Source organism: Marmota marmota, unplaced genomic scaffold, assembly GCF_001458135.2.
Source record: "Marmota marmota marmota unplaced genomic scaffold, marMar, whole genome shotgun sequence".
Lineage (NCBI taxonomy): Eukaryota > Metazoa > Chordata > Mammalia > Rodentia > Sciuridae > Marmota > Marmota marmota.
This window is the reverse complement of record NW_025999961.1, coordinates 12,809,586-12,835,959: the sequence shown is the minus strand read 5'-3', so window position 1 is coordinate 12,835,959 and position 26,374 is coordinate 12,809,586.

The window sequence follows — 26,374 nt, the reverse complement described above, 5'->3', positions numbered from 1 at the left end:
TTAATTTTTAAAAACGGCATGTTATTCATCTAGAATCAATAATTGCTCATTTAAATTGGTAACTGATTTTACAATAAAATATTAAAAATGAAAATCATTTGAAAACACATTTGACATCCAAGCACGGTGGCACACACCTGTAATTCCAGTGCTCAGGAGGCTGAGGCAGAAAGACTTAAAGTTCAAAGCCAGTTTCAGCAGCTTAGCAAGATGCTGACCAATGTAGTGAGAGCCTATCTCAAAATAAAAAGAAAAAAGGATGGGGACGTGGCTCAGCAGTTAAGAACCCCTGGCTTCAATTTCAGATACAAAAAAAAGAGAGCATTCATAGAAGAGCACACCTATCTAAAAAGTAAATGAGTAAATGCAGGGAGCATCAACCTTCATAGGATTCAAAAATATCAATGTGAAGTACTTATTAATTTCTCATTCATCAAACTGAGGAAACAATACAATAAAATTCACGTTAATATACAACCAGTAGGGATTAGAAGGGGAGATGTATTGGCAGTCATTTATTTCCTACACAATATTCATTACAACTTAAAAGCAATCTGTTATTAGGTGTTAACATGAACTTGAAGATAACCTTGATTCAGAAAGTGCAACAATTCCACTTCCAAAAATTCATCTCAAAAAGAAAAGCACAACTTATAGTGGCAAATATGCAAAGCTATCTCCAGTACTAAGAAATAAAATAAAAGTAAAATAACACTTGAAAGAGTGAATATTATTACCAAATCTACTGAATTAATTGTAGGGACATTGATGTAATTTAAATCTGAGATTAATTGCTTGCACATTGAACAGGGAGAATTTGCATTAAGGAATGAATTGAAGAAATAAGTAATGGTCAGGAAATTATATTTACTACTTTCCTATTTTTATGAAACAATGACAAAAATTGCTGCCTGGGGCTATTTGTAATCTAACTTTAATACTGTCCACTGAAATATTTAAAAGTAAATCTTACTCCCAGAGATTGATTTGCTTCTGGCAGAACTGACTCTCTCTCTCTCTCAACCATCCCCTGCTCAAAGCTCCTCCTTCACATTACTATATTCTGAATGGCCATTTTTGAAATAAGCTTAATCATCAGATATTTTTTCTAAAAAGTCACCAGAAAATATCTCATTATGCCCTAAACGTTCTTGCTTCCCTTAATCACTGAAGAATTTCTAGCTCTCACAGTACAACACATTTAATTTGGAACCTCTCCATCAAATTTATTTGCATATCTCTTATCCCTTCCCTGAAGCTCCATACTCAGGATTGCCCTTGATCTCTAAAATTTGAGGTCTATAATTGGAGAAAGCCACCTATTCCAAACTCTTCCTTTAAGACTTTCTATACTTTCTTGCTATAAATATTGGTATTAAATGTTTTCTTAAGTGGTGGCTGTTGTATATGTGTGTGCACACACATAAGTTATGCACACACACATAACTTGATACATCCACATGCCACTAAATCTGGAGTTGGTACAAACTTTTTTAACCTATTTATTTATTTATTCTAATTTGTTACACATGACAGTCGAATGCACTGTGACCATGATATATAAATGGAGTATATAACTACTCATCCCTCTGGTTGTACATGATATAGAATCACACCCATCATGTAATCATATATGTACTTAATATTGTCTGATTCATTCCACTATCCCTCCTACCCCCATTCCCACTCTCTCCCTTCACTCTCCTCTGCCTAAAGTGCCTCTATTATTCACTATCCCTCCCCACCCCCACTGTAACTATGAATTGCATCCACATATCACAGAAAGCATTTGGCCTTTGTTCTTTTTTTTTTTTTTAGAGGATTGGCTTATTTCACTTAGCATATTCTCTAGCTCAATCCATTTACCTGCAAATGCCATAATTTCATTCTTCTTTAAGGCTGAGTAATATTCCATTGTTTATATATACCACATTTTCTTTATCCATTCGTCTGTTAAAGGGCATAATAATTTTGCTATTGTGAGTTTAGTTTCTATAAATATTGAGGTGGCTCTGTCATTGTAGTATGCTGATTTTAAGACCTTTGGGTACAAACCCAGGAGTGGGATAACATGGTCAAATGATATTTCCTCTTCAAGTTTTCTGTGAAATCTCCAAACAGCTTTCCATAAGATTTGGACAAATTTGAGTCTCACCAGGAATGTATGAGTGGATTTTCCCCCACATCCTTGCCAACACTTATTATTGCTTGTATTTTGGTAATTGCCATTCTTACTGGAGTGAGATGAAAACTTAGTTTTGATTTGTATTTCTCTAATCACTAGAGATGATGAACATATTTTTCATATATTTGTTGATAGATTTTATTTCTTTTTCTATGAAGTGACTGCTCAGTTCCTAACACCATTTATTGGTTGTGTTGTTTGTTTGTTTTGGTGTTATGTTTTTAAGTTCTTTATATATCCTGGACATCAGTGCTGTAGCTGAGGTGCATATGGTAAAGGTTTTCTACCATTATGTAAGGATCTCTCTTCACATTATGATTGTTTTCTTTGCTGAGAAGAAGCTTTTTAGTTTGAATCCATCCCATTTATTGATTCTTGATTTTACAACTTGTGCTTTAGGAGTCTTTTAAGGAAGCCAGATCATAGACCAACATGGGTGTTGATTTAATGTCCTGCTCCTTCCTGGATTCATTTATGATTTCTAGAAGTTTTCTGGTGGAATTTTTTGAAACTTCTAAATATAGACTCATGTCATAAGCAAAGAGTGATAGTTTGAGTTCTTCTTTTCCTGTTCATATCCCTTTAATTTCTTTCTCCTGTCTAACTGTTCTGGCTAGAGTTTAAAGAACCATTTCCAATAGTAGTGGTAAAAGAGGGCATCCTTGTCTTGTTTCAGTTCGTAGAGGAAATACTTTCAATTTTTCTCCATTTAGAATTATGTTGGCTTCAGGTTGAGCATAGAGAGCTTTTAAAATATTGATGTGTGTTCCTACTATGCCTAGTTTTTTCTAGTGTTTTGAAAATGGGGGGTTGCTGAATTTGGTCTAATTTTTTTCCTGCCTTTATTAAGATGTTCATATGATTTTTAAAATTATTTTAGTCTATTTATGTGATGAATTATGTTTATTGATTTCCATATATTCATCCAACCTTGCATCCCTGGGATGAATCATGGTGCACTATCTTTTTAATATGATTTTGTATGTGATTTGTTAGAATTTTGTTGAGAATTTTTGCATGTATGTTCATGAGGGATATTGGTCTGAAGTTTTTTTTTTTTTCTTTGATGTGTCTTTTTTCTGATTTTTTATATCAGGGGGATATTAACTTCATAGAATGAGTTTGGAAAGTCTTCCTCCTTTTCTATTTTATGGAATAAATGGAGTAGCATTGGTGCTAATTTTTCTTGTTTCTTTTAGAAGGTCTTTAGAAATTGACTGAGAATATGTCTGGTCCTTGGCTTTTCTTGGTTGGTGGGCTTTTGATGGTGTCTTTTATTTCATTACTTGAAATGTATCTGTTTAAATCTTGTATGTCCCCATGATTCAGTTTATATGGGTAGTTTATATGTCTCTAGAAATTTGTCAATGTCTTTCTATTTTATTGGAGTATAAATTTTCAAAATTATTTGTGATAATTGTTATATTTCGTAATTATTATTTCTAATAATTATCTTCTGTATTTCAATGGTGTCCATTATGAACAAATAGGGGTTTCGATCTTCATATCAAATAAAGTGGACTTCAAACCAAAGTTAATTGAAATGGAAAAAAAAGGGCATTTCATAGTGATTAATGGAACCATTCATCAATAAGACATAGCAATTATAACTATATATGCCCCAAGAAATGGAGCATCTATGTACATCAAGCAAACCTTCTCAAATTGAAGAATCCAATAGACCACCACACAATAATACTCAGTGACTTTAATACATCTCTCTCACTACTGGATAGATCTTTCAGACAAAAATTAAATAAAGAAACTATAGAACTGAATAATACATTCAATAATTTAGACATAAGAGACATATATGTTTATATAATATTTCATTCATCAACAAGTAAATGCACTTTATTCTCAGCAGCACATGGATCTTTCTCTAAAATAGATCATATCTTATGTCATAAAGCAACTCTTACTAAATACAAAAAAATGGAGATAATGCTTTGCATTCTATCAGATCCTAATGTAATGAAATTAGAAATCAATGATAAAATAAAAAATAGAAGCTATATAACACCTTGAGACTAAATAATACACTATTTATTGATGAATAAATAGGAGAAGAAATCAAGAATGAAATAAAAAATACTTAGAGGTAAATGAGACTACTCATATAACAGATCTAAATATCTGGAACACTATGAAGGCAGTACTAAGATGAAAGTTCATTGCATTTAGCTCATTCATTAAATGAATAAAAAGTCAATGAGCAAATGACCTAACATTGTATCTCAAAACCATAGAAAACGGAACTAAACAATACAAAACAATAGAAAGCTGGAAATAATTAAAATCAGAGCTAAAATCAATGAAGTTGAAACAAAAGAAATAATTCAAAAAATTGACAAAACAAAAAGTCCTGTTTTTGAAAAAATAAATAAAATTGATAAATACTTAGCAATGCAAATGAAGAGAAAGAAAGAAAAAAAATATTTATTTATTTATTTATTTATTTATTTATTTATTTATTTATAGGTGGTGCTGAGGATTGAACCCAGTGTCTCACACATGCTAGGCAAGTGTTTTATCACGGAGCTACAACCCCCACCCCTAAACTTTTTATTTTGCTCGCATATTGTCAAAGGACTTGCTATGTAACTATATTTACATATTTACAGGTATGTAGATATTTGTGTGTTTGTATATATGTGCTGTGTATACATATGTATGTCTGTGTATATATTGGAGGTGGGGCATTTCTGGTCTTTTCATTTATTTTATTGTTTCAAGCTACTACCTAGGATCATTTCCTTACTCCAAAACAGTTTTGCTCTTATCCACATCCTCTGTGACTTTATTTGCAAATATATTACATTTCCATATTTTATAAGACCTATAATATAGTTTTACTTACAATTTCTCTTTAAGCAGTCAAGAGAAGAAAGAATAAATGTTAGAGTCTGTAAACAAGTCAAAATAACACCTGGCATTTTGCCAGGGGAATGTTAAAGTTCGTAAACAAGTCTGGATGGTGCCTGGCAAAATGTCAGAGGGAGTGGTTTGAGAAGTAACAAAACCGAGCCATTAGGTGTAGAGATTCCTGATTGGTTGACTGATGTATCTAGTTTATGTTAATTAGATAAGCTGTGTGGAATGTATAAATACTGCTCCTGTCCTGCAATAAACGGCTCCTACTCCTGCTGTATCAACGTACACAAGTTATTCGTCACCCCCCCCACCCCCGATTATTCTGCTGCAGCCGGACTGCGGCAAATAAAAAATGTGCATTTGGGCTTTAGTTGTGAGGCACTGGTTTTATCCTCAGTTCCACATAATAAATAGATAAAATGAAGGTATTGTGTTCATCTACAATTTTAAAAATTTAAAAACTAAATATGCATTCATGCTGTTTATTATAATAGATAATAATCTTAACTGATTCTGTTTTTGCTCTAATTACCATCTCACCTTGTTGAATTTTTTTCTTAAAGAATCTTCTTCAGCATTTTTAGAAGATGTGTATTCTTACAGGAATTCTCTCATCTATTTACTTATATTAGAATATATCAATTCACATTTTGTTTTATTTTTGTTTATTTATTTATTTGTTCTTTAGGTTATACATGTAAAATATATTTTGACATTATACATATATGAAGTACAACTTCCTGTTTTTCTGGCTATACATGATGTGGAATTACATTGGTCATGTATTCATATATGAACACAGGAAAATAATGTCTGATTCATTCTTCTATCTTTCCTATTTCAATGCACATTTTATTATTGACAGATAATTATAATGTATCTTCATTTTTGGTTGATGATTTTTTGATATTTTTTCAATAATAATTTGAATAAATCATCCATTAAGAATGTAATATATTTGCAAATAAAATCACAGAGGACATAATGAGAAATGTAGAATATATAAAGAAAAAGTAGAATATATAAAGGAAAAGAAAAATAAAGTGAAATAGAGGTATAACTGACATATCTTTAGGGTTTAAGTTAACATAAAGCATGAACATACACAGCCAGGACACTGAAGTAGTTACCTGATACTTGAATCTTTATTGAAAGAATATAAAATGGTAGGTACATGTCAAAGTTAGATTTGGCTATGAATTTCTACTATTTGGTGTGATAAAATCCAGAATGTGAAAGTATAGATTGTGTCATTATAAATATTAAAGAAACAATTTGAACAGCATTTCTACTGGTGAAAAGTGTTTAATTTTCGTATTTCTAGTACCAGATTTCTAGTTCCATATTTCTAGTACCAGAATGTAGGCATACTACATTCTCCTCCTGTCCTTAAAATTTAACAAAATATATTAAAATAATTAAATAAATACTTATAAAGAGTCTCTGAAAGGTAGAAAGAAGAAAATAAACTGGTTAAGTTTCTTTAACTTGAAGAAGAATGTCATGAAAAATTTCATTAAGGAACGAGTTAAAGAATACATAATGGTCAGAAATTTATATTTAATACATTTCTATTTTATGAAGCAATGACAAAAATTGCTGCTTATGACTATTATTGTCAAGTCTTAGTACTGCCCACTATAAGATTTAAATGAAGGTCTCACTCCCAAAGACAGATTGTCTTCTTGCAGAACTATCTATTTACCATCCCCTGCCCAAAGCCTGCTTCCTGAATTTGTTACAACCCAACCCCAGTATGCACACTGGGCAGATCTGCCAACTAGCATCAGAGCATTGAAAATACACACACACACACACACACACACACCAGTCAATCTCTGGACAAACTGCTACGAAAGGGTAAGATCAAAAGACATCTAAAAAGGGGACTCATCCATCAACCTATATTCAATGGCAATGACAGCACCAGTGAATGTCACAGAGTGGCACATCTATCACCCAACATATCTGGTAAACACAGAACGGATATACGGATATGACCACATCCCAGTTCCCATAGGTCCAGTATTGTCTCTTTTTCTTCCACCCAACAGCAAAAGGTAAACTCCTAGTTCTCACTGAGGGGCTGTTGGCTGACCAGATAAGTGATACCTTCCCCCAATAGAACCAGCAAAGGTAAGCTTGGTGTTCATGGTACTGGGTGTGTGAACAAGAGGCCAGAGGAAACACTTTCCACCCAGTACCCGATATTGTCTACCTAGAAACATAGGGGAATCCTAGAGTAGTACCTTCTGTCTCAGTAACCAGCACCCACTGACTGCAGAAGGCAGTTTCCAGGAGCCAGAATAAGAAATATGAGCAGAACAGGCTTACAAGTTGTGAGCCATTAGGTGGTGACATGTATAGAATAAAGGAAATGTTGATCAAAATGTACAAAGTTTCTTTGCAAAAGAAGAATAAATCTTAGTGATCTATTCCATGGTGACTATATTTAATAATCATCTATTGTATATTTAAAAATTACTAAAGTCATAGATTTTAAATGTTCTCACTATAAAAAATATGAAATATATGAGCTGATGGATATATTAATTAGCTTGTATGGTAATATCATACTGTATTTCTTAAATATATACAACAATTATATTAATTAAATTAAGAGAAGGCTGAGTGTGGAAGATTTAAGAAAAAAATCAATAATCTTCTAATTTAACATCCAAACAGCAATCAAAGATCACAGGTTAATATCAAGAACTAGAAAAGACACTGAAAATAAAGTGATAGCAAGTCAGATGAATCTAGATGTTGGACTTATCTAACAAAGATTTTAAAGCAATCATCAAAACAATGTTTCAAAAAACTAGTTCATTTCAGTTGCTATGAGCAGCTCTTTGAAAATACAAAGCTGTTTTGTTGTTGTAGTTGTTGTTTAACTTACAGAAGAATTGGTATTTTGCAATGAACTTGATTCCTACATGCTAGTTTTAAGGAGCTCAAAAGAACTTTAGTCCACAAATAAGTCCCCTTTGAGTTTGAAAGACAACCAGAAAACCTTTGTATCTGGAAAGTCGTAATATCAAATATCTAACATAGCTACTTGGTTTGAATTTTAAGAATCATCAAATCTTTCCAAACCTAATTTATCTAGTGAGACTTTAATATAATGTAAATACCTGGATCTTCCTCAGATGAATTAGATAATATGGCAGTCTGGGTCAATATTTTTTTAAGATCATCCATGTGATCTAACATCTAGTTATGATAAAAAAATAAAGTATTAAATCACCAATAAGGCAGAAAGAACATCTGGTTCTTGCTATATCTCGATTCATGGAAAATCTAGAAAATGAAGCTGAATACATAAAACTTAAGAATATTTTAGCAAAGCACTTTTTAAATCTGCCATGGCTAAAAGGTAAGAATATTTTAGCAAAGTGCTTTTGATCTGCTTGAATAAAAAAACAAACTATAAGTTGTCTGCTACCTTAAGCCAAAAACTTTTTATAACCATATTTATCTCTCATTACTACTAGTAATACTTTCACAAGAATGCTTTCTTAGTCTCTCACTACCATGATAAAAATTTGGTGCAAAAAATTAAACGATCATATATGGATTGAAACATAACAACATGTTCTGATATAACCCTGATTTTCTCCATGATATTTGTTTTTAGAAAAATAAAAATTGAAAAAGCGCCAGGTGCAGTGGCCTGTAATCCCAGCAGCTCGGGAGTCTGAAGCAGGAGATCACAAATTCAAAGCCAGCTTTAGCAAAGGCAGGGGCTAAGCAATTCATTGAGACCCTGTCTCTAAATAAAATACAAAATAGGACTGGGAATGTGACTCAGTAGTTGAGTGCCTCTAAGTTCAATCCCTGGTATGAAAAAAAAAATGAGAAAGCAAGAAAAAGAATGTCTGTCATTCTCTTTATCTCTCCATCCACCTATCTAGCATACAGAGGACAAATAGGGCTGCAGCACAAAAAACAGCATTTCAAATTTATTCCTTTATTTAATGTTAACTAAAGAGATTTTGATGTAAATTTTATAAGCTAAAATTTCTCTGAAGTTTATTATTTTGTTATTTTTGACATATCATTTTTGGAATTTATAATTTAATCCATTGATACCAAAGAATATTCACCAATTACTTAATAGGAGGAGAACCGGTTGTAGTGGAAATGGGCTTCCAACTTTTATCCTATTTATTTTTGTAATTTCTTACTTCATAAATATTTTATCATTCTTGTCCCTGTTTGTGAAAAATGAAAATGACTTGCATCATTTTAAAAAATACTAAAAGAAAATTGAAGTTTAAAAGATTATAAGATTTGGTATATTAAACATATGTCTCCGTAGCAACTTTCTTGTGAAATGTAATTTGTTTTCTTTCATCTGGAATCTCCTATTTTAAATGCTGTCATACAGAAAGTGGACTACTTATAATATTGATAGTAATGTAAAGTACTGAATGTTATTAATATGTAATATTTTATAATTTGTTTTCCTGTACGTTCAAGTTGTATAATGTTATCTTCTTAGAAAATTCAATTGTGTTTTGCTCATTTTAAGTTTTTGTCTATTTATTTATTTATTTATTTATTTATATTCAGTTTCTATTTTCCACTTAGAGCATAGTCTAAGATGGATAGTGAAACTTAACAAGCACAGTGAGTGAACAGTACTGGTTCATCTTTTTGACATTAATGGAAATTCTTATCTCCATAATGTGACTGTGAATTTATTCTATTTCAAGCAATACAAATCTATGAAGTATTCCTTCTATTTTTAGGTTTCTAAGTCTTTATGTAGGAATAGACTTTGAAATTTAATCAATGATTTTGTCATGTACTGAGAATAATATGTGGAGCTGAAAATTGAATAGCTTTAACAAACTAAGTACTCAGCTGGACATGATTTTCTGATACTTTATGTAGAACTTAGCACTTTTATTCATAAGGAAGATCAAAGGTGGAAATCATGTCTTTCCATTTTTTGTCCTTTTAATTACACAAAGATATGTAAATGTTGGGGGAGTGACCTATCACTGAGTATATGCTAAAACTATGCGTATGATAGAACATAACTTTAATGTCTTCATTCCTGTGATATAATTTTGAATAATTCAAATTTGTGTTACTTATTGAATCAATTTCATCAAACTATATTTTCTTAAAGTCATTAAATTTATCTCATATTTTAAATACATTGCTATATGTATGAGTGCATAAATGCATTAAAACTACTCAGTATGTATAATTATATTAATTGTGAATAGACTAATTTGTACATTCCTCAAATAACCCTGTAATAGTCTTTCCAAGGTTCATCGTATTTTTTATATTTTCCAAAGAATATGTTTAATGATGAAATTTGATATTTTTCTATTTCTCACATTTTATTTATTTAATTATCATATTGGATTATTACCCTGATACAATTATCTACTGTTCCCTGTAACTTATAAATAAGTAAAGTTTTGGTAGAAGCTAAATTACTCGTTAAGAATTTGTATTAACCAAAGTATTTTTCTAACACACACAAAAAATGATTGCTACAAATATGTGTGCTCCTATGTTGTCCTGAAAACACAAGAGAGGAAAAACAGCTTATTGAGAGATAAAGAGATTAGAGAAAATGGAATAATAATGAAGTGAAGAAATCAAGTGAAAAATAGTAAATTAAAAGACTAAGTTCTTTATTTAATAGACAAAACAGGATCAAAGCATATAAAGTCCTTTTAGCAAATAAAAGAGTGATAAATCAAAGCTTGAAATGCAGAAATAATGTCAGCTAGTTTAGAAGAGAATTCATGTTGAGATAGGTTAAAAATACTGCCATTCAAAATACACTTTTAAAAGAGAAGAAAGTTTAATACTTTATATAATTCAAACCTACAAAGATATATGAATACATCAGGAGAATCTATCTGAAACTCAATTTCTCATCTAATCATAAAGTGGAAAATGTCCTTTTGTTTGAAATGGTCTTCACTCAGTATACCAAGATATTATAGAAGCTAAAAGCAAAACTATTTAAGAGATTATGGTAATAACATTTGAAATAACATAAAGAAATGATAGGATTATCATGAATAAAAAATGTCATGAACTATACTTGGAATTTTATCTCATATTTCATGTGAGTGTTTTATGATAGCAAAGTACACTTTTAAAAGGAATATTTGAGGGGCTGCACTTGATTGGAATTGTAACACAGAAATTTTGACAGATTCTGTTTTTGAGAACTGATTTCTTCCATTTACAGTTATATTTATGCATATAATATTCTTTCAAAACTATCCCTTAGCTGTCAATCAAGCAATTCTTTTTGTATATTATAGCAATCCCAAATGATTGGGATAAAAATCAAATATGATATATAAAAACATAAAGAAACTAAATTAGGCTGTGTCCATGTTTGTTATCAAGTTAAAGAAAATAGACTAAGATTTTAAAGTAAAATGAAACAGCTCATTATACTCTTTTCTAAGTGTATGCAGTGTGTTGTGGGGCAGTGTGTTCTGGGGCAGGAAAACACACCCAAATCCCTGTTTTGTCCAAATTGAAGAGTATTTATTTAGCCAGCTGGCTGGTAATGACTCCCCACAGGACCCATGACTGTCTCTGCAAGCAACAGCCCTGAACCAGAGCGTTTTAGGATATTTAAAGGCAAAAACTGCAAAAAACACATCAAGGTTGATGTAGCTACAAGCAAGCAGGTACAGAAGCTGAATTGGGCAGTTAGTGAGAAAATGCAATGGGTACATTGGTATTTCCCCACAGGATTTCCCAGGTTGGCATAGCAGCAAGCAAGCAGAAGGAAAGTGAGTCAAAATGACCCTAGTTCAGTAAAATTTAGAGATTGGTTACTAATGTCTAGACAATCTATTTCTGACAAGGTACATTGCCCAAGAAAGATGGAAACCAAAGAGAACAATTTTACATTGTATAAGAATTACTATTTTGTGTTGGCAAGTATGCTATGCTAGGTAACTATTAATGGGTACAGAGGTGGGGCTTTCCCACAGGAGAAGCATTTCTTACATGATATGGAGTTTCAGGGTAAAATGGAGTCTGTTTGGCCGTTGCCCATATACTGTGGGCCATAACATGTGTTATATGTGTATAATCATTTTGAAATAAATGTATGATTAAAAATGTAATACAGGGGTTGGGGTTGTGGCTCAGTGGTAGAGTGCTCACCTCACATGTGTGAGACGCTGGGTTCGATCCTCAGCACCACATAAAAATAAATAAACAAAATAAAGATATTGTGCCCATGTATAAATTTAAAAAATATTTTTAAAAAATTTAATACATTTTACATTGACATGTCTTTATACTTTATACAATATTGTCTGAATGTTTAAGGAATTAACCCTTTTTAATACTATTTAGTGTGAACTGCTTTTTTGGTTTTTGGTGGATGTTTTACAGAGGAACCAGGTAAATTATTAAAATTTGTAAATACTAATTTGTAACTACTAAAAAAAGTTATCTCACTTTCAGGTAGGAGGATTCATCCATAATAACATAAAGTATCTCTGATCTAAAGAAAAACATAAATAATATCATTTTGTTTAAAAGTATGTCTCTTTTAAACAAAAAATGTAAGCAAAGATCTATTTTATATATAGTTTATTGAAAATGTGAATGTCCTTTCTTCATAAAAAAATCAACATTTTTAGAATTTTTAAAGAGTTTAAAAATTTTTTAAACTTCTTAACGCTTTCAAATTTCCATCTTAAGATAAATCTCCATTAGGGAGCTAAAATAATGTGTAGTAAATATAGTTGAAACATGTAAAACATGCACAATACATACATTTTTTTAATGTTCTAAAATATGCATGCCTTAAACACCAGACACAATAGTCTTTGTTGAGGAAACTCAAATAAATAAAAGATCACTTGCCTTCACATATTTTATATAGGAGTTGTAAACCAATACTACATACATGAAAGAATGCTTAAAAGTATTTAACAAATATGTGACAAACTGATCACAAGCCCAAAAATTAAAAATGAAGGTTGAAACATGAAATGTCTACCACATCACAGACCAGATCCATATATAACATAAAAGTGGAAAATAAAGTATGAAACTAGAACAGGTCACTATAGAGATTTATTTTAGATTTAATCTTTCAAATATTTCACAATTTCTTACTGAAAAGAAATATAAACATCACAATTCTTTATATTTTTAATAAGAAATGTTCAGGTTATGGCTCAGTGATAGAGCACTTGCCTAGCACATGTGCGTCACTGGGTTAAATCTTCAGCACCATATGAAAAAAATAAACAAACATATTTAAAAAAATATTCAGGAAGGGAAGATGATAGATTAGAGAAAGGGTGTACTCTTCTGTTTTCCTTAGGTTGAGATTTAAACAGCAAGAATATGGCTTCTCATGGAGGTGGGTGATTTAGGGAATCCATTGAAATTTAACATTGGACAGCAAACTAATCATAGAGACACAGAAAGTCAGAAACTTTGAACATAAAATAAGGAATAATATATTAGATACATGCCAATTTAGCTTTTGGTGGTGGTTTTGGAATGGGTTACACAGTGTAATGGTTTAGATATGAGGTGTCCCCCAGAAGCTCATGTGTGAGACAATGCAAGATGGTTCAGTGGGGAGAGGATTGGGTTGTGAGAACCTTTACCCAATCAGTGAATTAATCACCTGATGGGATTAATTGAGTGGTAATTAAAGGCAGGTAGGGTGAGGCTGGAAGAAGTGGGGCAATGGGAGCATAGCTTTGGGGTATATATTTATAGCTAGCAAGCGGAGTCTCTCTCTCTCTCTCTCTCTCTCTCTCTCTCTCTCTCTGTCTGCTTTCTGATCATCATGTGACCTACTTTCCTGCACCACAATCTTCCACCATGATGGTCTGCCCCATCTGGAGCACTGAGAAATGGAACCTACTCTCCATGGACTGAGACCTCTGAATTTGTGAGCCCCCCTAAAAAAACTTTTCCTCTGCTACAGTTGTTCTGGATGGGTCCTTTCATCACAGCTGAAAAATGCTGACTAAAACAGATAGACAGAAACAGAGAAAAGCACTTTGAATAAATTTTGCTTGGGAGAACCTGTAGAATAGAGAGCGATATACGTACCAGAAGTATATGGGATTATTGGCTGATGATTATATTAATTAACATGTGTGTTGGATAAAAGACTATAAGCAATATGTCCATAATCTAATGTGAACTGCAAAACTTAGATAAACTGCAGAACTTAGACTTAGTGATGTAAGTGTCTACACCTTGGGAATACACTTCAAGCCTCACTCAGTTGCAAGCACAACCAAACTAGGACTTAAAAACCCAGACTTTTGGGGGCCAGCAGGACTAAGAGGACCCAGAGAGACAAGACCTCCATCACTATTGCCCCAGTGAGCCAGACTCCTCTGGCCCAGATGGAGTCCCAACAACACAGACTTAAGAGATGTTGGGTATAGACTTGGTAAAAACTTAGAATTAGGATGTGTATCTGAAGTGCGATGAACATTAATAAAATAGATTTGGTTGAATCTAACTGTGCCTCAGACTGAATTTATAGAAACAGCTCATGACAGCAAGGCAGGCTGATCTTAACTAATCCAGGGGCAATGGGGCAAGTTGAAGAATGAAAAGTGGTCAGAATCTCTGAGTCTTGAGAGAAATCATATACAAGTGGCATATAGCAATGAGGCAGGAGACTGTGAACTCATAAAGGGTGTTGCCAGTCTGTCCCTAAAGTTGCCGGTAACAAGGTCCAACCTGTGCCTAGACCAATGTGATCGAAAGAGAAACAGAGGATTTTTGACCAGGTTGATCCAGTCTGAAGATGCTGAGAAGAGAGAGTCAAGTTCCTTTATTGCTGTGGTACCCTTGCAAGTAGCTGGGAAGAGGCCAGAAATGTTAGAGAGGTGCAGGTGCACTCCAGATATGATCTTCACAAACTCCCATCTCTGGCAGTGAAATATGTGAGACTTGTGAAGGGTTAGATTCCTTACTTCAAGTGTGAAATTTAGGGGAGGCCCATGAGACTCAGAGGTCCATCAGAGATTTGCATCTACCCAGCAACAAGATATATGGATCTAATCACAAACTTACAAAGGGCAGTCAAAACTAAACCCCAGCTGCAGAAACTTCCCATTTAAAGCCCTATATCAGTTGTGTTCTGGAGTTTGATTGACCTAGTCTGTCCAGAGATAACTCCAATTGTCATTGCTCCCCAAATTATCCTACCTTATAATAATGTGAGATGGGAAGCTCAGGGCTACTACAACCATCTGAAGTTCCAGGCCACACTTGATGGCATCTTGGTGATAAACACAAAGAGATCAGATTTAATAATCCCCCAACCCTTGATCCAACTGGTACATAGCCCAAAATGAAACTCAGAGAATGGTCCAAGAGCATAAGCAAAAATATTAATCTTTGCCAACAGTTTTGACCACCTCATTGGGTATATGCCCTTCATTTTTCATTAAGAATTGCTTTCCTGCAGGGTACAGTGGTGCATGCCTGTAATCCCAGCAGCTCAGGAAGCTGAGATAGGAGCATCATGAGTTCAAAGACAGTCTCAGCAACAGCAAGGCACTAAGCAACTCTGTGAGACATTATATCTAAGTAAAATACAAAATAGGGATGGGGATGTGACTCATTGATCAAGTATACCTGAGTTCAATCCCTGGTTAAACACCCCATCCAGGAAAAAACAAAATTGTTTTTCTATTTTCTTACCTTCAGTTTTTTGTTTTTTTTAACTTTTCCATATTGTGTGTTGCTGAGAGTGTGTGTTTATGTGTGTGTGTGTGTGTATGTTCTCATTCAACGTAATACGTTTGAGAATACATATATTTTATATAATATATTAATATATAATTGTAATATATGCATGTACATAATTATATATTATATAATTATAACATATATTATAAATATATATTATATAAATAATTTTCTTTCATTTTAATTGCTTTTTTCTTTACCCATTTATTATTGAGCCTTTTCTTGAATAAGAGGTGTAGCATTTTCAATGGGTTTGTTTTTAGGTTTTTTTATATTTTGAATTTATTTGTCTTATCTGTATTGTTGTTCCTCTTGCTACTCCTTATTCTCTTTCTTCCACATCTAGTAGCCAAAAACTCCTGTTACCTCTTCCTCTCTTAATTACTCTTAGTTAATTTTTACTTATCACTCGATACAGCCATTACTTTTACCTGCTACTTTCCTTCTGCTTTCCCTATATTCACTTTTTAAATATTTCAAAGTTTTTCTTTCTGTTCTACATAATTTTTCTTCATTTAAAGAACTGTAATTTCATTATCCATTAGGTATATTTAACTTATATAATTTCTACCCTCCGCTATTCATATGAATGTGGTCATCAGTATAGTAAATAACAGAGCTGACATGTGCTATTTAATGTTAGATCTAGTTCATGACTGTTTATCCCTGAAAATTAGGAATAAGTAAATAAAAAATTTCATAGAGATTACACATCACTGTAGTTACAATGGCAATCATCATGAATACAAATAATAATAAATGTTGGTGCAGATATGGGAGAAGTACACTTATACATTGTTTATTGGATACAAACTACCATATTCACTTTGGAAAGCAATATAGAGATTCTTCAAAATGCTAGGAATGGAACCATTAATGATCCTGGTGTCCCAACCTTTGGTATTTATCCAAAAGAATTAAAATCAGCATACTATCATAATACAGGCATATCAATGTTTATAGCTGTACAATTCACAATGGTCAAGTTACTGAACCAGCCAGGTGCCTATCAACAGATGAATGGATAAAGTAAATGTGATATATATATATATATATATATATATATATATATATATATACACACAAAGGAGTTTTACTCAACCAAAAAAAGAACAAAATTATGTCATTTGATGGTAAATGGATACAACTGAAGAATATCATGCTAAGTGAAATAAGTCAGACTCAAAGACAAGGGCTGAATGTTTTCTTTCATATGTAGAAAGTAGAACAATGTAATGGAAAGGGGGATGAGGATAGATCCTATGAAAATAAAGCTGTGATCAGTGGAGTAGAAGAAGAAAAATGGTGAGCAGGAAACATAGTCAAGCAAAGGGAGGAAATGCAGAATGAAATTGACAAAATTATATTTTGCACATATACAAATATACTATAACAATTTGCACTTTTATGTATACCTAAAAGGCATCAATTATTAAAAATAAATAAAAGGAAGACCAATAGAGTATAGAAAATGAATAAAGGGAGGGAGGGGGAAGAAAAGAGGAATCACTAGGGACTCAATTTAAGCAAATTATATCCCATGCATGTACGATTATCAAAATGAACCCACAATTATGTATAAGTATAATGTACTGAAAAAAATTTTTAAACATTGCTGCTGTGAACATTTGTTTACAAAATAAACAGAGAGATTTATGTGAACATGATTATATGTCCTCTGTATTAAAGACTAATTTTAAGTAATGAAGAAGGCACTTCTGGCTATATAAAACCAATGAAAAGTGGTCACAAAATCTATTTTTGAGTTTTGGATCAGATAGGATTAAGAACTCAAAAATTCGGCTCTGGATGTGGCTCAAGCAGTAACACGCTCTCCTGGCATGTGTGGAGCACTGGGTTCGATCCTCAGCACCACATAAAAATAAAATAAAGATGTTGTGTCTACCAAAAACTAAAAAATAAATATTAAAATATTCTCTCTCTCTCTCTCTCTCTCTCTCTCTCTCTCTAAGAAAAAAAAAGAACTCAAAAATTTCTTTCTAAACAAAGAATATTTCTTCATGTGACTGTTACCCTGTGTATATGTAAAAAAACATATAAGGCTAAAACAGCCATTGTCTTCACCACAAGCAATGAACAGATGGTTGAAGAGCCAGCACACTAAAGACAATAAGACACAAGGGCAAGATTCTGGGTCTCAAATGATGATGTTCTTAACCTACCAACCAAACCCTAACAGTGCCTATTTCTAGATGACAAGTCAACTAGCTGTAAACCTGTTTTGAAAAGAATAATATCTGATATTTAGTGCCATTCAATGGTTATATTTCAGGGTTAGTTCCTAATGAATTTGGATAAGAACTCATTCAGAAACGACCATAAGTTAAAAATTAAAAAAAAAATCTGAAATAAAATTAAAAATTTGTTTATCAATAGAAAAAGAAAAACAATGGCTTCCTAGAATAAATTCTGAACTAGGAGGTTTAAATAGTGTACAAGTTGCAAATTAGCACACTTTTTCTTGTGTGGAAGAAAATTAACTCACTTTTGTATATCACCAAATTAATTTTCAGCATATCATCGTGGTTGGTTTATTTGTACATTTTAGGAATCCTGCTATTAATTTCTAAAAAACACATGTTTTTCTATTTCTTAATTTAAGACAGTATACTATTTTCTTGTCATGGATAAATTTTTCTATCAAAAAATATGTTTATGAAATCAGATTTTTATTCACCTGTTCATATCTTTCCTTCATTTTAAACACTATTCGCTTAATTGGATCCCTTGTTTGTTTTGAGGATTTTGTTTCAGTTTGATGCCTAACATCTCAGAAATTCTTCTCAAATAATAGATCAATTTCAACTGCATCTTTACACTTACAAAATGTATTCAATGCTGTTCAGTATTTTCAAATGAAATTTTTCACAAATATAGAACTGCTGTCAACAAGAGAATGCAGGTGATTATTATAAAATCCTTGGTGGTAGTGATTCACACCCAACCTATCTATTCTGCATCTATAGAGAAGTTGTCTGCCAGGTACACACAAGATCTCTGTCCATCATAGAATTTCGGGGCAACTTAAGGGTATTGTTCTGTTTGTATTGTTCTATTTATTTCTCTCGTGATAAACTCCCTAGAGTATAGTCTCCCTTCAACATAATATCTCTGCAGCTTTGTGTTATAAAACAGCTCTTTCATCTTAAAGGATTTTATTTTAGAGAAAATGCTGCAGTCATTTAACCTGATAGCTTGGAAGAGATACGTATTCTATATTTTCAGTGTTAATCATTTCTCTAATTTCTACTAATTGATCCTGATCTAAAAATCTTCCTGCCTCTAATAATTGAAAATTCTGTGCTTCTTAAAAAATACATTGTTTAATGTTATTGAGTTACTATACTGAGTTCTAATTCCCTCAATTTTGTTATGTTTTCTCATCAATCAATGTCATCCATTTTATACCTTCTAGAAATATTGGAATGTTTGTAGTCTGCAATGGCATCTTTCCTAGTAGCAGGTCACACTGCTAAGGAATTATTCATCTGTAATGTGTTCTCTCATTCCCACATCAGTTCATTAGAGAGGAGAGGTATTAGAAATTGTACATCTATTTCTCACCACACTCATATGTGTAAGGCTTCCTTCCTAAGTCATAGTATCCGGAGATGAAGCTTTAAGCTAATTATGGCTCATCTTAGAAGATCATGTGAAGATGCGAAGAGGAATGAAAAGAGTTACTGATGCAAATGTTGAAGCCTTCTGGTGTTGAGTAAAAAAGGTCCAGCTACCATCTGATGAAACTGATTACTGGAGGACAGTGACAGGGAGTGAAGGTGCTTTTTTGGCAACAAGATGGCAAATTGAAAGATTGGGTCTCTCATCCTTAAAAAATAAAATAAAAAAAATAAAATATTGCCTTTTCTCATGGTCACTAGTTCATATAGAGGTTTGGGGGATGTCTTGGACAAGGTAGAGGTGTGGTCAAAATTCTGCAGTCATTTGCTTTTCTGACACACATGCTGCTGTTATTTGAAGGTCACCTGACCTTCTGGGTTCCTTGACTATATACAAAAAATACTGATTAGGAATATGTTTTTTCTTAGGAACAGCTAAACTTGCAATTGTTCATTAAGCTACAGGACACAGGAGAAGAGAACAAAAAAGGGAACTTTCTCAGGAGAACAGTTTTTAAACTATGAGGAGGCTTCGGTGAGAGGTGTCATAGTCAAGTTAATGGAGATTACTAACACTGATATATATGATGTTCAAAATCTGTGATTTTTAAAGTCAACTAACATAAATTGAAGCTAAGGTGTTCATTTAGTAATTCCCTCAGTTACTCTGTATTATCAAGAAAATAAGAGGAAGATTTTCCATAGGGTAGAATTAAGGAAATCACCCCCAAAGGAAAAAGGAAGGCAACGTTTGGTGAAAGCCCAGTGGTTTGGAGGCTGAGGCAGGAGGATTGCAAGTTCAGAGCCAGCCTCAGCAAATCTGTGAGTCCCTAAACAACTCAGTGAGACCATCTCTAGATAAAAAACAAAAAAAGGCTGAGTATGTGGCTCAGTGGCTAAGCATCCCTAGCTTCAATCCCCAGTACCAAAAAACAACATCACCACCAACAACAAGAAGAAGAAGAAGAACAACAACAACAACAAAATCTTTGCCACAGGAATCAGAGGAGGACAGTTGTAACAAGGAGGATTGTCTATGTTATCAGAATTTATAGAGAGGGTAAGTACGATAGAAAAGTAGTGGTTTTGGAAATTGAAATTTGAGTGACTTAGTTTGGACCCAATATAAAAGTAAATAAGAAATAAGAATGAATTTATACTATAATAACCATCTCCAAGAATTTTATCTATGAGGCAGAATTAGGATGGAATTAGGACAATAACTCACTCTTGTTGTAAAAACAAAAGGAGGACTCAATTTTGTGTTCATTATGTGATAAAAGAGTGTCAATAAAAGTATATAATAATTCAGCAGAGTGAGAGATCCTATCTATCCTAAAGATGGTCAGCTTTTTTATTTTTTAAATGTGAAGTGTCTGTGAGAGTTAAGTGCCATCAAGCAATAAGGCCAGGTCATGAAATTTCCCATCCAGAGATGGCTAAGAAGCAAATGATTTACAAAGCAATGTGAGCTTCTTGGCATAAAATCTTCTGAAGGACCCTGTTGAAATGCAAATGACTTTATTATGTTGAATCTCATTAAACTTCATAAATAGTACAATGCACATAAATCCCATGAAAACTGTTTGTGCAGAGAAAATAAAATGAATTAATATGAGAACATGCATATATTAGGTAATACCTATAAAGCAGCACTATGGAGATATTGCATTTTGTCATTTAATGTTTATATTTTCCAAGATTTTATAAAGTAATCCATTCTAGGGACATGAATTGGCAGATGCTTGAAGGTGAATAATATTGTATGTGATTAGAAATGTGAAGATGATAGAGATAAGTAGCCTTAGTAAGTAAGCAACACCAGACAAAATATTTGTTCCTTTATTCACTCGATATATTCATATTTTCAGTATCACTAATATTCAGAAAAATGTTTTCTCATTAAGAATTGATTCAATTAAATATCTGAAACAATCAAAATATTTATGCAAATAATATTTTTATGGTTTATAAAATATAAAGAGCCCAAATTATGTTATTAATCTGGAAAATTATAAGTAAATTGTCAACTATAAAACTAATGAATTCTGATAAACTTTTCTCTCACTTTTGTGAAAGAATACAACATGAAGATGGTGTTTATAAATGAATTATATTGGTTAACATAACAGTGTACACAAAGGTGGCTAGGAATACACCTCTAATTAAAAGCCTGAGTTTATTGTTGCACTGAAGGGAAATATGCACCATGAGATATTGTGGAATGATTCAGTAGGTGAGTTTTAGAGAAGACTTCTTACAGGATGTGGGCTTATGGGAGATTGGTGATTGTGGGGATGATTTAGCTTAGTGAAAGACCTTGGGTTGGATATTGTCAGGGAGTAAGTGTAATTCTATTATTGAGAATTTTAATATCTTTAGAAGGAAGGAAAACCAAGCCAAATACTGATTATAATTAGCAAAGAATCAACACTCAATCATATCAGAAAGAGAGACTGTATTTGGTTTTTTGTGGCATGAACATGGTTGATCTGACTTTAGACATGATGAGGAAGAATTTCTGTATTTGTCTTGTTCCATAGTGGTTAGAGTGGCCCTGTATGATGTTGATGTTCTGTTAAAATGCCTGTGATCAACAAGAGGCCACCAAAATTTACCTGAGAGCCAGACCAGCTCCTAGGACTGATAGAGCAGTTTAGCTCAGGAGTATTTCTTTTCTTTTGACATAAAGAGTGGAAGGTGACCACTCATGACTATTTTCTTCTACATATCTTATAATGTATGTGTACAGATAGATGAGATTAACAGGAAAATAAGGTTAGGAGATTGATTCTATAAAATAAGCCTACTATGCTGACACCCCACATTCTTTCTTTGCAAAAAAAGCAATCTGCCTGCACCTCCAACTGAGTGGACAGGATATGTCACATTCCTCAGCAAACTGAGGCAGAGGCAAAGGTCAGGCAGTCAGTGTAGGTAAGGAATGATGGGGGTGCAGAGAGGATGATGACTGTTCATCACTGGTTATGAAACAGAGAGGACAATGGATTGTTAAACTCTGTGATCTTACTTCTGGGCACTTTAGGTAACTAAAAATTAATCTCCATATTCCTATTGTAGGCACATACTCAAAGAAAGAGAAAACAATAATAAAAGAAGAGTGCTGGGGTCTATAAAAGAGCAAGATGCAACCCCTCCTTGGATGCCCAGATCTGGGTCCCCTTTTCTTCAAAGAAACCTATTGATATCACTTTCTTAAATAAAACTTGCGTTCTGTGTTTGTCCCTGCATTTCTCAGGTATTTAATCTTCAGCACCAGCGAACAAGGACTGGCTCCTTATCTTTAAGACTAGTATCAATAACATGATAAAATGGTACATAAGCTGAAAATGATCAATTCCAAAATAATACTGATCAACAGTAAAGGTTGTCAGCAAAGTGAGAAAAATGCAATAACTTGAAATCAGGAAGAATGGGAAATGAAAAGGTTAAAAGTCACCAAAATGAAAAACTTTAACAGAGAGTCACAAAAATAAAAGGCAACTTTAGCACTACTGAGGGAATTACCAGGATAATTGATTGAAGAATCACATTGTGGTAAATTGATGAGCTAATTTTAATTTTTGAATATTAAAAAGAAATATAAAAGCAGGAATTACTATGAAGATTAATGAACTATAACAACCTTGAAAAGGAAAAATCCAGAGAGTGTGTGTGTGTGTGTGTGTGTGTGTGTATATATATATATATATTTAGATATGAATAATTATCTATAAACTATAATAACATAAAATAACATGGTTTTAGAACAGAATACAAAAGTAGTTAAACAGAAGAGAATCTGGCAATAATATCACTTGTAATTATTGCACTGTAATGCAATATGGAGAGGAAGGTCATTTCCTAGATGTCACTGGACCAACTGGAAAAAAAAATATATATATATATAATATTTATATGTTATACATATTATATATATTTAAATATTCACTTACAACACAATTTTCACAAAAATAAATTTAAGTTCATAACACAAATTTTAGTTCAAATATAAATAAAAATATGAACTATAAGCAAAATAAACAGAAGTTATTACAAAGGGAAACACCCTTAATATCTTGATTATAAAAGGCATAGAAATAAAACAGATGAAATTTTATAATGTAATAAAATTATTAACATTTCATACACTGCTGATTGGAATTTAAGTTTTGAAACCACGTTGGATAACTGAAAGTGTCTGTGGAAGCTGGATATGTAAATACTCTGAAAAAAAGCCGTTCCATTTTTGGAATAAAGTCAAGAAATATGTATATATTTCCCCCAAATATGTGTGGTAATAGTCCTTAGAGTTCCTTTTATAGCAGCTAAAAAACAAAACAATGCAATGATGCATTTCCTTCAAAATAGACACACGATGCACTGACATATTCACCCACCAGATGTGGCAGGCAACATCTAAGATGGCCCCTAAGATTCTTGATTCCTTGTATTTGCATATTATGTAGTCACCTCCCTTTCAGTGGACTGAACCTAATGACTCATTTCTAACTCATAGAATATATGAAAAGGGATAGGATTTTACTTCTGAGATTAAGTAATAAAGAGATTGTGGTTTTGTCTTGAGTGTTTTCTCTCATTTCCTCTCTTACACTGAGGGAAACCAGCACTAATGTGAGATGCTCTATGAAGATCCTCACAAGGCAGGTAACTAGCACCTCTGGCTATCCAGTGAGCACATTAAATGGCTTGGTATCAGAAATCCCTCATTAGGGGCTTGGGTTATAGTTCAGTATGTGAGGCATGTGTGAGGCATTGGTTCAATTCTCAGCACCACATATAAATAAAATAAAGGTCCATCAACAACTATTATATATATAAACTGTCCGTCTTTAAAGCTTGAAAAGATGGCCACCCTGGACTGCGGCCTAATGGAGACCTGGGCCAGACTCACTTAATTGAATTCTGCCTGGATCCCGACCCTCAGAAACTGTGAGAGAATAAATGTTTGTTGTTTTAAGTTCAATGTTTGAGATAAATTACAGCAATAAAATAGTGGGATATGAGAAAGAGAGAGAGCTATGAGAACAAGTGAATAATAATTATGTGAAAGAACTTGCATAAATATTATAAACAAAAATTGAAGCAAAAAATACAAACACAAAACAGTACTGCTATTTGATTCCATATATCAATAGTGCATATAGAGACAAAACTGGTCTATGGCAATGAAAATTAAAATAATAGCAGTCTTAGAGAAATAGACTGTCTAGTAGATATCATAAGAGGAAGTTGTAGGTCTCTTGCTTCAACATTTGAAAATGTATAAAGTTGTTTTCTTTTGATTTTCATACTTTTCTGAATGTATGTTTTACTCAGATAATGATCACGTTAAAACAACTTCTATAGTTTATTGGACCTGATTTGGTTCATAATTTCATTGCTAAGTTTCTGTCTTTTGTTTTTTAATTATTTTAAATCAAAATATGGATTTTTTTTACTTTTAACCAATTATCTTAAACCTTTGCATTTATTGTATTTAGTGATGACTTAATATTTGTTTATTCCATCTTTTTGTTTGTTTGCTAATAATCATATTGTCTTTTGCTTGTCATTTTTAAAGCTATAACTTAATGTTGGTCCCTGAAATTAACTCTCCGAACACTAAATATAGTTATGTCTCATATCTATGGTTCTGCAAACGAGCAGGATTAACCCATTAGAGATGTCTTTCTTATATATTTGTCAAAAAAAAGAGAAAGATATATTCAAATTTTTAAAATCCCAAATTACTATTTTATAGACTACATGTTGTTCAAGAAAATCTTTTGGACATTAATCTAGTTTTCATCCATCTATCTGTCTGACAGAATTGTTGACAATTTTTTCCTGTGTACAAAAGTAAGAGAAAGTTGGCAAGGATCTAGCATTTGAATAACTTGACTTGAAGTTCTATAAAAGATTTCACTGTGCAGTTATGACTTCCATTTGCTTGATAATGGGTTTGCACCCCATGCAATGACAATTTAAAGAGAAAAGTCATTTGCAAATGAAGTAAAGAACACTTAGAAATGTAGCCACATGTGGTAGAGCCAAAATCTATTTGGGGGAAATCTGTAGATGATTTTAGAACTAAAAGGAGAAATAAAATTGGCCATAAAACATACTAAAATGTTCAAGTTCTAATAGTGTTTTTAAAAATAAGTATCCTTAATTATCTATTAAACTGAACAAACAGCTCTAAAAACAAACCAAGTTCACAAGGGCAGCAGAAACAACAAACCAACCAATGGGCCAGTTTAATATTGCTTAGGGTACAGAAGAGAAAATAAAAGGTAATCACCTGAGTCTTTTCAAAATTTCATCAGAGAAACTTCAGACAGTTGTGCCACACTGAGAAGAAAATCTGGTAGAATTAGATTTATCATTCTGAAATCACCTTCCAGTTGCCAAATTATCCCATACACTCACTAATTTTAATGATAATGAAAATGAAGGCAGATGAATTTAAGAGTGCGATTTAGGCACAGAAATGGACAGTTTAATAGAATTGTCCTGGGTACCAAATTCTCTCCAAGGAGTTAGTACAACAAACGACAAAAAAACTAAAAGTAGAAGATTATTGTGTTTTGCATAAATGCATGCTTCAAAACCTCTAGAGGTGCTTTGGACCAATTTAAATTTACTCTCTGTGTTAATGTTATCAGTATTAAAAGCATTCTGTTCTTTTCCCATTTCTTCTAACAGCAGACAATAAACAATTTTCTTCTGTAAAATGGGAAGTTTTTTCAATTTTAAGTCTTGTAAGTTTATGACTTTAGATTTAAAGTTTACCATAACCAAATTTTTCTTGTTATTCTTGAGCTTTATAAAAATTATAAAAGCATGTCATTTTATATATTAAGATATATATATATATATATATATATATATATATATATATATATATATATATATGGTT